General features: G+C 40.0%; 1 protein-coding gene across 4 annotated transcripts in view; it reads left to right on the top strand.

Moving 5' to 3' along the window:
- Positions 1-15,496, top strand: part of CELSR1 (cadherin EGF LAG seven-pass G-type receptor 1) — a 201,886-nt gene that overhangs the window by 110,256 nt on the left and 76,134 nt on the right. The window lies entirely within an intron of this gene.

The following is a 15,496-nucleotide window of genomic DNA, read 5'->3' as shown; positions in this document are numbered from 1 at the left end:
TCCACCAAAACATACTAAGAGAAAAGATGAGGGGAGAAATTCAGCTTTGGAGTCCTTCAAAACTTCTGACTTAGCATTGCAAAATATAGGTGGGGAATGAGATGAATCAAAGAAGCTCCAAATTCATCCTGGTGAGATTATTATAATTCAACACAGGGCCCATTTGCTTTGACTAAATGCTAATGAGTTGAATGTTTGTGGAAAGCCCTTTGTTTATAGCTGTAGTGGCCAGTCTCCAAGGGTCTAAGGGGGCAGCACATGTCCATCCCAGAGTCTTGGGGAGCCCCTTCCATTGCCAAAAAAAATGGGAATGAGATAGGATTTCAACTGCATATGCCCTCTTGTTCTCTCTCTCTCTCTCTTTTTTTTAAAAATAATATTTTGGATGGTGTAAAGGCACTGGGATGCTTGAGATGCCTCAGACCATGGCAAAATTGTCCTTTATGTGCCCTAAAGAGCACAGAGTGACCCTTTGAGCAAAAAATTTTCCCCAAAAATTGTGGGGATGTGCTGGGGGCTACATGTAGCCAATGTTGTCCATGCTTGACCTATAGAGATGGGCAATAGGTTCTGTATCTCTGGAGGTGCAACCTAATCACACCATAACTCCACCTGACTCTCCATGGCATGCAGGCCAGCACCAAGAATATAGTTCTCAATGTCTTCATTAAATGCCATTTTTAAATTTAGGCATATACAGTGATGTTATTAGCAACTAATTATCACTTGTAAAATAATTGATGTTATTATCAGATTGACATTCATATTTTAATGGAATCTATTGTGGGTCTCTTAATTAGCCAACAGCTTTACACTGCACAGTGAATTACCTGTAGGAAAATTGTGAGAAAGGGGATTTTTCATAGGTGGGATGGGGCAGGGTTGGTTAAGATGGAGGTTACAGCGGCAGAGGGACTTCTGAGCAGACTGAACATGCACCTCAGCATCTCCACAGTGTTACAAAGAATTCTGAAATACAACATTATCTCAGTGCATGTAAGAATCCAGCTATACCAAAGCCAGAGGGACAACCTCAGCATACCGTTGCTCCAGGGCACTTTTCAACAGTTGTGGAATTGTATTGCTCCAAATGACTGATTAGACTGCTCTTTAAGCAAAAGTGAGCAACATCTTTCATCCCGAGGTCCACATTCTGTTTCAAAGAAGTTCTTAAAGGCTGCATTCCAATGCAGTGAGAAGTCAGAAGCAAAATAGTGGGATAAAATGACAGCATACCACCACATTTTTGCATTATATGCAGATAAGACCACAGTGTTGACCTGCTTTGAGCAGTTTTATGAGGAAAACCCACCCATTCCTGCCTGCCCTTTAACTTACGTTTTCTTTCACACGGCTTGTACAGCAGGGAAGCAAATATTTGTAATTTCCTCCTCGTGGTGCTGTCATGAATTTCCTACAATCTGTATCACACACTCTACTTTTGGGTGTTATTACAGAAAGTAGCTTTAATATAAAAAACTGATAAACTGACAGATGATAGAATAAGCCTTAGTTCTTTTGCTGGAGCCATTCCTCCCCATTGGCCTAGAAGCCTGGGAAAAGGAGTACGTATCAGCTGAAGTCTGGCTTTCATAGTTAAGTTGTTGGTTTAGAATTCTAAGCAGCTGCCAAAAAGATAAGGACTTGAGACAGCTCCAGTATATTCTTTAAAAGGGAAAGTGATCACACATACTACAGTTAAAAATAAATTTTAGTCTCATTTTCATGATTCCATGATTTTTGTTCAAGTGATAGATATATTCTAGCAGTGCAGTTATTCAGGTTTGAGAACAGTTGAGAAGAATATATTTCAGTTTTACTTAATGCTCAAACAATTGCTTATATTGCTTTTAAAAAATACAAATTCCGTCACTGTTGAATTTATGATAATTACTTTGCTGTTTAAGAATGGAGTCTGTATTAATGTAGACCTGGACTCTGTAACCTGTTCACGATCACAGGCAAACATTTGGCTCGTTTATTTATTCCTTTAATCCAGTACTCAAAAGTAGTTTTGAAAAGTTAAAATGGCAAGAATACATTTATAAAAGAACATTAAAATGCCACAATGTAAAGACAGTATAAATGCAGTTAGCAGAATCAGAATGAAAATCAGGCTGCACAGAAGCAATGCTGCAGTGTTACAAAGGCTTTAAATGCCAAGGAAATTAAAAATGTGTTTTCTGGGCATCAGAGTGACATCAGGTTAGGACCGGGTGAACGTCTGTGGGGAGAGCAGGGTACAACCAGGGTACCACCATTAAGTAGGCCCTTTTCCTTTGGCCACTTAGTATACCTCGTATACCTCATATATACCTGAGGAGGGCTGGTGGTGTACCTTGCATAATGTTTTGCCTAAGTTTTTAGGGTGGGGTCGACAGAGATGCTGTGCCAAAATAGCCATGCATATGGAATCTATTTGAAAACAAAAGGGAAGTTTCTTGTCTCTTTGAGTCAAGAGGTGCTCCAGGAGCTTTTCTGTGTATAATAGGAAGGTATGTATAATAGAGGAGACCATTTTCAGTGTGCCTCCGTTGGACTGCAGGATAGTACAAGCGCTGTTAAGTCCAAAGCTTGCCTTCTACTCTCTTTTTCTGCTAAGTCTTCCTCCAGTAGCATGACTGAAACAGACACCCAGATTTCTCTCTCCCAGTGCTACACCTTGGGAAGCAGTTCAGTGGCAGAATCTTGTTTTAACAAGGCCTAAAGATTAAGTCAATACGAGTGGTTTCCTAGAACAGAGGTAATTTAGGGATTATAGCTTTTGCCAATATAAATGGGATGTTATGTCTAAACCTGAGGGGATTCATCTGTGTCAGAACAACTCAAATGTATTGGTTTCATTTACATTACATATAGAGAGTAGGTTTGGAAAGAAGGTAACATATTTTACTAATGTAAACTCTGTGTCATTTCCATGTTTCTTTTAGATTCCTCTCACTGCACAGTACAGTGAACCCTCGACTTACAAACTTAATCCATTCCAGAAGTTTGTAAGTCAAAAAGTTTGTAAGTCGAATCAGCATTTCCCATAGGAATGCATTGAAAACCAATTAATCTGTTCTGGCTGTTTTTGGTTCTTAAGTCGAGAGGCGGTTTGTAACTCGAATCATTAGTTCCCATAGGAACTAATGAAAAGCCAGTTAATCCGTTCCTACAACTAGGGGCCGAATTTTTTTCCTTTTTTTCCTTTTAACCTAAAATGACTTAGGTTTTAAAAAAAGGAAAGAAAAGAGGAAGGGAAGGAGGGAAGAGACGCCTTTTCAACAGAACGCCTTGAAAAACACCTTTTCAACCAAGACAAGCACCTTCTGGGAAAAACCAAGCATCTTTCAGACAACAGATCACCTTGAAAAGCAACTTTTCAATCAAGACAGGCCAATACAAGCACCTTTTGGGAAAGGGGGGGTAGTAAAGGCAGGAGGGAACACCTTTTAAAAATCCAAAAATCTAAAATTTTTAAAAAGCCAAAAAATAAAAATACAGTCCGTACAGCACTGTACCAGGCAATACCAGGCAGTACCAGGCAGTCTGAAGACTGTTTCCAAATCCACTCTCAAAACGCTGTGAAGAGCGAGGAAGCAGACAGGCACCCTCTTCACTGGCCAACATTAACTGAAAGTTCGAATTTCGTGCTTTCCCCACCTCCCGCAAGGTTTTTTTGGTTCGTAACTTGAATCTAAGTTTGCAAGTTGAGTCAATATTTTTCTATCAGAGCGGTTTGTAAGTTGAAATGTTTGGAACTAGGGCCGTTTGTAAGTCGAAGGTTGACTGTAAATAGAAACTAGTGATTCTCTGTGCCTGAGTGTCATAATCAGACATATTCTCTCCATTGCCTTTTTCATGGCTTAAACCTTATATCACCGTTACGATTGCATGGCCTGTTGTGATTTGCATGATCTATTGTGATTTGTCTATCCCCTTCGCCAATTCACCTTTACATGTTTCTTAATACAGCGCCTTGTCACTGTGGCATTGTGCTGTAGTGTACAGTGGTATGCTAGCACCCTGAGTGAGGGGTGTGCCATCATCTCAGACTCCACCCAGTGCTTGCCACTACGCAACTATAGTGCCACACTGCAATGGGGGGAAAGCTGATGTGATTGTTAGCACTTGTTCTTATTTCTCTACATTCCAAGCTATCCCATGTTTGCTGGTTGACTAATTAATAAGATGCTGCTTGGTGGGGTGCTGTGTATATAAGGGAGGGCATCCATCACCTAGATGAGTGGTTTCCAACCTTGGGCCCCCAGATGTTCTTGGTCCACAACGCCCAGAAACTCTAGACAATACAGCTAGTTCGTACATTTCAGTCCAAGAACACCAGGGGAACCAAGATTAGGAACCACTGGCTTAGAACATGGAGATTAGACTTCAGTAGGAAACAGAATTATGAATGAGAGCACTGGAGGTAGGAGCGAAGTCCGTAAAGGCTCCATCACTGATGAGAGAACAAGCCACACCCACCCTTGCAGGGGTACATGCAGGTTCGCTACTTGAGGAGAACCCAAATGTTGAAAGATAAGCTGGGACAACCTGCAGTAGTTTCCCTTGTTGCTTTTACTGTGCGAAGAAAGGAGGAAAACACTTCAGTGTGTGTCACTTGGATTACACAACCACAAACAAAATCACTGCAGTAGGAATGATAGCTGGAAGCATGATATATGCCCCATGTGGTTTCCCACAGTAATTTATTATACCACATGCAAAAAGTCTTAAAAGAAAAATAAGACTCTGATTTTGTAGAGCAGAGGCTTTTTAAATTAAAATCTTTGATGAGTTTCCAAATCCATTTCCTGTGAAATGTGTTATATCTTTCATCTACTGCCTAACTGTATCTCTTTTCTTAAATACAAAGTGAAGTTTTATTGAAAATTAAATTGTGTTCTTTTTATGAGCAATGCTTCATCAGATTGTGTAGTGTGAACTGGTCCTAACAATTGTATATTTTTAAGCAAAACTAAGTGTTAGGCATTTAAAACTTCTAACAGTTCATTCTGCAGAATTCTGCATCTTGGTTTTCTGTTGGTAGATACAGTGGTGCCTCGTATTACAACATTAATTCGTTCCAGCGAAATCGCTGTAGAACAAAAACGTTGTAATGCGAAATTAAAAAGCCCATAGAAATGCATTAAAACCAGATTATTGCTTTCCTAGGGACTTGAAACTCACCGTCCAGTGAAGATCCTCCATAGCGTGGCCATTTTCGCTGCCTGTGCAGCGAGGAATCCATCCTAGAAAAGAGCGGGGAGCCATGTTTTTTACCTGGCGGTTATTTTGAAACCGCCAATCAGCTGGCCGAAAATCGTCGCATTTTGATGATCGGTTCCCGAAGCAGGGAACCGATCATCACAAAGTGAAATTCCCCCACAAGAAACATTGTTTTGCTATCGCTTTTGCGATTGCAAAACCTTCAACGTAAAGCGATTTTGTCATAAAACGGAGCGCTCGTAACGCGAGGCACCACTGTATGTCTAGGAGGCTTTGACAAGCTAATTGAGCACTTTGTTTTGAACAAAGTGTAACGAAATATAGCTACACCTCTGTAATCTCCAAAGTGGCAACATAACATGTCCTCCTGTCCCAGCTGTCTCTGTAGCTGAAAGATACGTTATCTCATTTCCTTCTGGAAAACAGGTTTTGTGTGATGATAGCAGCCACCTGTTATGTGGCCAGAGTCATACTGTACTCTGAGATGATAATGAACTCTATGGTATTGCAGTCTCTAGCTATCTCACTATTATCCATTGGAAAACAAATCCCTTCAAACATCACAGATAAATTCCAGTTTGGTCATTTAGATTGCAATCTCAGAAAAAAATAGGGTTTTTTCCCCTGGAGTTATTAATAGTAATGATATTTCAGTTTTGGCCTTTGAAGCACTTTTAATTTACAGGTGATTGATGCAACTACAACCAAATACATTTTTTAAAATCTCACACACATACATGCAAAATCAGTTGGCTCTGTTCATTTTTTCTTCTTGGCCACTGTGTATTCTTTTCTTCTGGAAGGAAAGTAGGAAGAAGTTGCTAAATTGAACGGTGGATTTGCACCATGAGTAGCTTCTGGGAACTTGCCAACTTCTCTTTCATTGCTTGGTGGCCAACTGGCCCTTGCCTGTCTGTGCCAGACCCCCCTTGTCAGCCACTTGCTTCCCATACATGAATCGGTCAGCTGGAATGGAGGCGACTCCTTGCCACTCTTCTGCTCATCTGTACAACCACATTCTTCCTTTTCCACCACCTCCCTTCTGTGTTGTTCAGGCCTGTCCAGTGAGGTGGTATGCAGCAACCCTATTAAAGTATGTGGTCCACAAAATACGTTCTGCCATATGAAGGCCTTTTATCCCAGCAACGCTGAACATGATCAAACATAAAATAAGGGAGCTGGGGGGACAGGGCAGCATTTTCTTAACATTCTCTTTTTTTTTTACAAAAATAATATTTAAATTTACTGGAGTGTAAGAATTGAGGGACCAGAATCTCTTTGAGTAAAATAGCTTTCCTCCTCTCTCTTTTTTTCCAGCAGAAGTTTTGCATAGCTGTTTCTGGCCATTTGCAATCTTGTCATATCTGATGATTCATTAGAAATCTTTGTTATATTATAGTTATTCAGCATCTCCTTCTCCTTTTTTAATTTAGCTAAACAGTGATTGGATGTTTCATGAATGTCAAAAACTTTCTTGTTTACGTGTTCTGTCCCCACTTCATTGACTCAGCTGCTCATCAAGCTGAAGCTAGCAACTTCTATTTTTGATAGAACAAAGCCCCAGTCGATCCTTCTGTTACAGAACAGAAACTTGCCCCGCTCCACTCCTCCATCACTGCTCATGCAAGCAGCAACAAGTCTGAGGAGAAGAGGTTCCTGCCCGTAGGTAAATTCTGCATGTGAGTAAAAACCTCCTATCCAGACTCGTCCCTGTTTATGTGATTAGGTGAATGTGCTTAGAATTACAGCCGTTGACAGTATCAGACAACACATTCTGTCTCACTGGAGTGTCCTTCTCCACATGCTATTCACTCCCTCCATGTGTAAGACTTGCTCACCTATAACTTCTCCTCACAGACCAAGCTCTATTGGTGTAGTATTGTATCCAATGCCAGCAGAATTGGGATGGTCTTGCCCTGCTGCTGCAGTCTTCCATAGTGCAGAAAACCTCTAAAAGGTTGCACTGAAGAGACTTCTGGGCCCTCCAGAGCAGGTTTTTAGAAGTGATGGGATGGGTTTCAAGAGAGAAGGGAGAATCCTGGTTCTGGCAAAAGCAGTGAGATCACACAGGAGTAGACTTTCAGATTGTGACTGTAGTGCTTCCATAACATTTAAAAGCTGACTGACCACAAGTGAGGGGTATTTCTGACTTCATATTCCTTGACTTCAGTGGCATAATGATTGTACAGGATAGGGCTAGGCTCTCTTCTCTAGCCCTTCCTCACATCTGTGTAAATATATAGGTCTACAAAATACGTGAGAGCCAGTATAGTGTAGGAGCAGTAGAGTGATAGAGTAGAATTCAGGAAACTTGGCCTCAAATCCGTAAACGCAGGAGGATGGCGCTGAAAATGCACAATGGCACAGAAACATACATTCATATAATTCTAGATCATTCATTTAGAAAATACGGCCACATTATAATTTTGAGGACTGGCTGAGGAAATCCTCTATGGTATTATTTTCACAGTTAGTGATCATTTGTCATTAAGGGCTATCATAATCACAGATGGAAAGAGACCAAATTCAAGATATTAGATCTTGATAGCTTCAGAACTAATTCATTAAAGGATTGAGAGGGATTATCTGCATAAACAGTATCACTGTAGAAGATTATAGTAACGAGACTGCGACTGAAAATAACATCTGTTTCCATCTGTAAACTGAATGTAGTAGATGTGAATTGTATAAACAGTTACCAAATTGTAAATAATGCACAAAATTTATTAAGTTTCATAAGCGGCCAGTTTTGAAAATGTAAGGCTGGTTAACTTGTAAAAATAACTGCTTCACTATAAATAGGATTTAAAATGTTAATGTTATGTGTTAAGTTGTAAGCTGGTTGTATGATGTTTGGTTCATAGAACTGGAGAGCTGAAAAGGGACCTAAGGGTTGTCATCTCCAACTCCCTCGCTAAACAGGAAATCCACAATTTGGAGCTTCTTTTTATAATTTTAGGTTAGAGGTCCTGAAATCAGTGCCCCAGAACCGCTGGTGGGGGTCTGCTAGTGTCTGCATGACCCTAGACTAGCAACCAGTGTATCGAAGACATTGTGCCAGTGAGACTTTCTTTTGTGCCATATGCCGTGCGCCCAGTGTGCTAACTGTACAGCTATGTGAGTTAGAATCAGAGATAGGAAACATTATTGGGGGGGGGTGTCCTGAAGCCACCAGGGCCAGACTAGCTGGGATATTCTAAGACTTTTAGTCAAAGAAAGTATCCTTTCCTGTTTAGAATACAGTGTGACTTTAGCAGCAACTCAGAGTGTACTGTTCCATTTGATTCCTTGCACTTCTGAAGGCCCCAATGCAACTTTGCATTTGCCTCTGCTACCAGAAAGGAGTGGGATAACCATTGCATGATATTCAGTTTGTTACCTGAAACAACACACACTAGTGTCTTTGGCAGATAAATCCATTGTTGTGTGATTAGCTGTGCATAAATTCTTAAGAATAATACAACTTAACAAGAGGGCAGATTTTGATTATTACAAAGAGTGCTCACAGTGCATTCTTCAGATGAATTGCCCACCTGTCTTCATAGCTGAACTGACAGACGAGCTATCCATAAATCACATGTTGTTCCACTTTGCTTATATCCTTCCACCGTCGCTCAGCCCCAGTTTCCTCCCTCCTTGCCACAACCTAATGTGTCCCAGCTCCATCTGGGGAAAAGGAACAAAGTGACCTGTAACCATGTGCTTAAAATGGGAAGCCTTCTGCACAGAACTTTCTTAATTTCTTAATCTCATCCTGAAAGAGAATGAGATAGAAAAAGGCATACATGAGTAAATGAAGGGGAAGAGAGGGTAAAGGAAGGAAGAGACCTAAAACCAATGCTGCACTAGTGCTTGTCTGCCAGCAACACATCATCATCATCATCATCATCATCATCATCATCATCATCATCATCATCATCATCATCATAAATGTTTTAGTACGGTCATTGACAAGCACAAGTAAGGAACATTATTTAAATTAGGAAACATAAAATCAATCTAAAAACATCTATATACATATATATAAAACTACATTCATACATCTTATTAGATATCTCCTGCCTCCCTATCATAGACCTTATCTATGGGCTATTGCAGCTTTCATAGAATGACAAAATTTGTACTTTGAAGCTCATAGAGCCCGTGTGATCATTAAGGCTCCTACATGTATACACCAATTTACAGATACGACAGCTGCGCTTTGGGTGGAACCTTTCCTTCACAGATTTTGATTGCAGCAACATAGAATTTAGCTACTTTTATCAGCATATCTGAATTTTGATTTATCCCAGTATATTTGCCAGGGCATCGTTCTGTCAGCAAATGCAGTGTGTAATATGCCTCTGATCGTCCAGGAAATGCCCTTATGTAAGGGTTAACAAGGACTTCTTGATTGCCAGAATAAAAAGCACAATGAAGTAACACATGGGAAATAGTATAGTGGTAGTAGATTAGTATAGTGGTAAGTATCCCCGCCTGTCACCACATCGCGTTATCCATCATGACTCTGCAGTTCTCTGTGCTATATAAAAACAGAAATTGGGTGTTTTATAGTCTTCTGCAACTGACTTTAAGGGATCTGCTGGGGAAAGAATGGGGATCCCTTTGATTTTACTAATAAAAACTGTTCCAAAGCAGAACCCAACTTATTGGTTCCTGGTCACCAGAACTATAATGAGCAGATAGCACATGGTGGCTCTGCTGTGTGTAGGTGTATTGCTCAGTACATCTAAAGTTTATTGCTAATAAAACACATTTTTCACATTTTAAACTGTGGCATTTTAAAATACTTCTGTACATCTGTGGATCTTTACAAATATAGACTGGGTATGATTAATTTGTAAGCACGTCCATGTGATCATTTTGGGAGCACAGCATAGCTTTGGATCTGCAAACTTCTGGTAATATGTAAAGTTTCAGATTCAGTAGCAGAAAATGTTGGAAGAGATACAGCATGATTAATGCAGTCACAATCTGAGAATGTAAATGCGAATCAGATAATCCCAATAATGTTCCCAACTGTTCTTCTTTGTTTGTGGTCATAATTTGGAACACAAGGACTACAGATCCCTTATTTTCTATACTGCTTATGTGGGGTTTACTGGAGGAAGGACAAGTGTATCCTCAGGATAATGGAATTGTAGAATGACAGGTGCCAGACATAGATAGCTGGGAGAATTGTGTGGGGCAGGAGGAGCACAGAGATATTAACAAACAATAGTGACAAACTTTCTCAGGCTGTGGTCACACCAACAAAATGTTTCCAGGTTACTCCTTGTGAATTTCAATCCCCCTTTTTTTCAGATGATCTGAAATATGATCTGAAATCTGATATCTCAGCATAAAATCCAGCCCACTAGGGGGCTACTTATATATTTGTTCCGCATTTCATTGCACAATACAACCAACATCTCATTGAGTGTGCACTCCAAAACTGATTCATTTCCCGTGTATCTGGCATACAGGCCCAACTCTCTCACCCACTGTCATTTGACTCCCTTAATTTTTTAAAATTAATTTTCAGACGGGAATGTTGGCATATTGGTATGCTTCCGTCAAATACAGAGCATCAGTCCCCCTACAGTCAGCCCCCTATAGTCTTTTGACCACCACTGCAGTGTTCTGTGGATTCTCCTTCGTGGAGGATAACAAAGCACAGAAATAGGAGGAAATGGCCCAGATCAGTACATGGCGAGCAAGGGTATTTTGCTGACACATCGATGTATCTACACAATTTTTTAAAAAAGTGGAGAAGTGGGGCAGAGAAAGGCACAAGAAAAGGAAGAGGATATGCCCCACTGGAGAGGTGTAGATGAATGTACTGCATCCAATTTACCCTGCAGAAAGTGGAACGGTTAAAAAACATATGAACCACTATCACAGGATATATGTCATGTGGCCATAATGCATGGCTATACAAGAAGCAGAAGAAGTGAGAAAGAAGGGGGGGGGTATTTCTCTAGAATGACCGCAGCCTCACTGCATGCATAGAGGCACACAAAAAAGCGGTAATGTCATGTTCTCCCCAAAAGGAAATGTTGGTTTGGAAATCTTCCTTTTTGGTGGCAGTTAGTATGTCAGGACTATCTCTCTTACTTGGCCATCTGTATCACAGTACCATTGATCAAGGGATCCAACAGGCAAAGGGGGCAGGGGGAGCCTCCCCCCCCAGGAAACTGCTTTCAAACATGGATATTTATGAGACATAAACTGTACAGGGCTTTGGCAACGTTTGAAAATTTAGGTGCAGGCCCCCTTTCAAGACTATTTGTGAAGATTTTATAGAAGAACTTGCAGGGAGTTCTTCAGTCCTGCAGACCTCAAATGCAAGAGGTGCAGCTGAGAAGCAAATTTATTGCTTCTTTGTACACAGTGCATGTGGTCCTCTGGGGGGCTTGCATGTCTAATTCACTTTCTCACTCAAGGGCCCCAAGGGTTTTTGTCTGTGTTAATGATATGCTAGCCAGTTGTTCTTATAATAGTCTCAGAGGAGATTTTGAATGAAATCTGCTGCATCAGAACATTGTACTTTTCATTCGGAACAAAATTGCCTCCGTTCTACAATTGATTCAGTTGATTGATGTTTAAAGTCACAGACCATGACTGTGACATCAAAGCATAAGAATAACATATGCAGACGTATTGTAAGTCTGCATATGTTATTCTTGGTTATCTACCAATAACATATTCTTATAACATACAAGAATAACATAAGACACAAAGATTATGAACTTCTTTTGGCACATAGTAGGCAGTTGTGCAGTAAAGGAGCTGCCATTCCCATTAGCCTCAGTGAACCTACATATTCTGGGCCATGAAGCAGTTCTCCATGTTGCTACTGTTTCATTTTGAGTAATGTGAAATTGAAGGAAGCAGGTAAAGCCCCATTTATGATCCAGAAGGCTTCACTTTGTAAATATCTAGCACAGCTTAGTGCCCTACGAACTCAAATAAATAACATCCTCTTGATGTAATTACCCTGCCACAGTGAGAATTTGCAAAATAATGGAGGAGGGGAAACATTCATCATCATAAGGCCTCAGTCTCCACATCACAGACCAGAGATAGGAATGGAAAAACAAGGATGTGCAATAAAACTTTTATGTAACAATCTTTCATAGCATCTCATAAGAATCACGACCTGAATCTTTTTCACAAAATCAAGTCTATTTTGATCTTTTGACTCAATTGTTGAAAACAAAAGTTGTTTTTTTGTGCATGTTGCAACTATTTATACAATTTATCCTTGTGTTAAATCCAAACAGCACCTAATTAATGGGCGGTTAACACTTGATTAACACCTCTGGATTAGAGAATATGACTGCCCCAAACAATCAACCTACAGTGGACCCTCTACTTACGGAATTAATCCGTATTGGAACGGTGGCTGCAGGTCGAAAAGTCTGTAGGTCGAGTCTCCATTGACCTACAATGCATTGAAAACCGATTAATGTTGTAACCAGCCATTTTTGTTCCATTTTGGGTTTTTTTCTGGTCTGTAGGTCGATTCTCCGGCTGCAAGTCAAACCTAAATTTTGCGGCCAGAGAAGTCTGTAATTTAAAAAGTCTGTAAGTCGAGCGGTCTGTAAGTCGAGGGTCCACTGTACTACATTGTAGAGCATCTGGAAGCAGGCTTCTGTGCATCCGTTCTTTCATTTGCCAATTTTTTATATATATAAAAAAGTTGAAGGTCCTAAATAAAGATTGTAGCAATTTGATTTTAATCATCATTTTCTGACAAAAATAGAGGAACAGGACTTTGACAAAAGGCTAAAACAATTGCATCCTATGTCAAGTTCATCTCCATTTAGTTTCTGTCTGGTTTGCTCGTAGCTGTAGAGGTTATGTTTTATAGCACTTGATCTGACCTCTGCCTCAATTAATAAGGGATCAATTTTGACTGGTAGCATTTCTGGCCTTTTAATCAGGTACTTTGTAGTACTTGACTGAAAGTCCTTTATATATGTTTCAAGTGTGCATATAGGGGGGATATATTTTTACTGTGTTAACTGGTCTTTCCCTCCCCATTCACATAAGGTCCACTAGAGGGTGCTTCTCTACAGTAGCAGTCCTGGTGGACTCAAGACAGATTACTGTCTGTAGATGCATTCTTCTGTGTACCCCGCTCTGTTCGCCAGAGAAACTGGTTCAGTGTAGACTGTATGATTGGGCCCTGTGCCCTTTGAACTGTAGACACATGTGTCATTTGGCATGCTGAAATCAGATATCCTCACAGGAAAAAGCTAGAGGTGTCTAAGCATACACTTTGAATTACTGCACAGGATCATTTTCTTTAATTTCCATTTTTTTGGAGATGAAAGAAAGATGAAAGAAAACAGTTGTATGTATCTCTGAATTTTTTTTATTTATTCTTTTCTACTTGCTAGTTTGTGGTAATTATTTGTCTCAGGAAACATAATGGACTAGGACAGATATATTTTGAAAACTGAAATACTTTGCAACCATAATATAGAACATTACCAGTATCATATAATCTCAGTAATATTGTGCATGTAGTAGTGAAACCTATGCCATTGATTAGGAGCAGTGTGATCTGAATACTCCTGGAACCAATCTGTCAGAACACAATATTTATAGCAGGTTTTTTAGGGGAAGAAAGTTTTCAGCTTGCTTGGGAACTCACATAATCCTAAGAGCAAAAATTGTTTTATGTCACTAAGGTGACAAGAGCTAGGTTAGTAAAGAAAGGGCATCCAAAGATGAGATGGCTGAAGGAAGAGGTATGGGCTGAGAAAGAGAAGCCAGAGAGGTGACTCAGTGGAGAAGGAGGAGTTTCGGAGGAAAGGATGGAAGAAACAAGGAAATGAACCAAGAAAGGACAATGAGAGAAGTGATTCTTATGGAGAAGGCATCTTCCAGAGATCCAGTGACTGTACATGTCCACCTTGTACTTCGGCTGTTTATACCTGCTCTTATGACCTGCCCCTAAACATTTTTGAAAACATTTTTTCTAGAAAATTGTCAAAGTAGTACAGTAGTCCTCTCTGGTAGCAATTAAATAATATGTTTTGGAGTGTGGAGGTATTAGTGATAGTGAGGGGGAAATGACACAAAGGCCACATGTCCCCTAGAACAGGGGTGAGCAATTAATTTCTATAGGGGGGGCACATGAAAAATCTGAACTGTGTTTGGGGGCCGAATCAAGTTTACTTAAAAATAAAATGAAACAGTGATATTATGATTGTTTCATTTTAAACTTGTTAACCTTCACAAATACTAAAAAGGTTTTTTGTGTTATGTTAAAGATAAGCAACTGATCAACTTTAGACAAAAAGCTATACAGTAAATGGTTTTGACGTTCAACTTGTTCAGTGAGAGAAATCCAGTCTGCCTTGGGCTTGAACAAGTGCTTGACCGGCGACGACCGGCGGGCCAGACAGGAGCGGCTCACGGACTGTATGTGGGCCTCGGGTTGCACTTTGCCCAGGTCTGCCCTAGAAGGTACACAGGGATTTTTGGAGTGTGCATAAAATAAAATAAAATAAAATAAAATAAAATAAAATAAAATAAAATAAAATATAATAGGAGGGTTGGGGTTGTTGGGTGCCTGCACTTTGTTCAGTTATACTCTAATGGAGCTCTTCTGTGCTTTAGTAAAGAATCTTTGCTGTAGGAGTTCTTTTACTGCATATTTCTATTTAGAATATTCTAACATCTTTGGCTATCTTTCTCTTTTAATTCAAAATGTTTTAGTAATGATGGGCAGTTTTAAAATAATCCATTTAATGGGAGAAAGGATTTAGCGTGGCACACTGTTCAGGCTAGCAGTCATTTAGCTGGCACCTGAGGAATTCGCTGTAAGGGCTTTGAAGTGTACCCTTATCTGCACTTAATCATACTGTAAGCTTCAGGAACTCTGAAGTTCTTTAAAGAATTTCACATCTGTCTGCGGAGGAGGAAGAAGAAAAATACTGGTAAATAATACTTTATTATTATTGAATTTTCTCTTGCACCAGCTACATGCCAGGAAATCATGGCAATATGTCAAAAACAAGACTCTTGCAAACATTTGACGATATGAAGGGGGAGATGCAGACCTCTGAACGCAGAACAGGTTTATGTAACTAGGCCAGCCAGGGAGTTCACTGGGCTCGTTATGTCTATGTCACATGACCAAATTGGTTTTCAGCTATTGATGAGGTAACTGTTCCTACAAATCTTACCCAGAGGAGAAATCTGATAATAAATACAGCACTAAAGGTCTGCTTAACTCACCACTGCCAGGGCTACAAGGGACTTCTCCCTGTAAAGTGTGATGAAAAGG

Source organism: Pogona vitticeps, chromosome 5 (assembly GCF_051106095.1).
Source record: "Pogona vitticeps strain Pit_001003342236 chromosome 5, PviZW2.1, whole genome shotgun sequence".
Taxonomy (NCBI): domain Eukaryota; kingdom Metazoa; phylum Chordata; class Lepidosauria; order Squamata; family Agamidae; genus Pogona; species Pogona vitticeps.
This window is presented reverse-complemented; position numbering and strand designations above follow the sequence as displayed.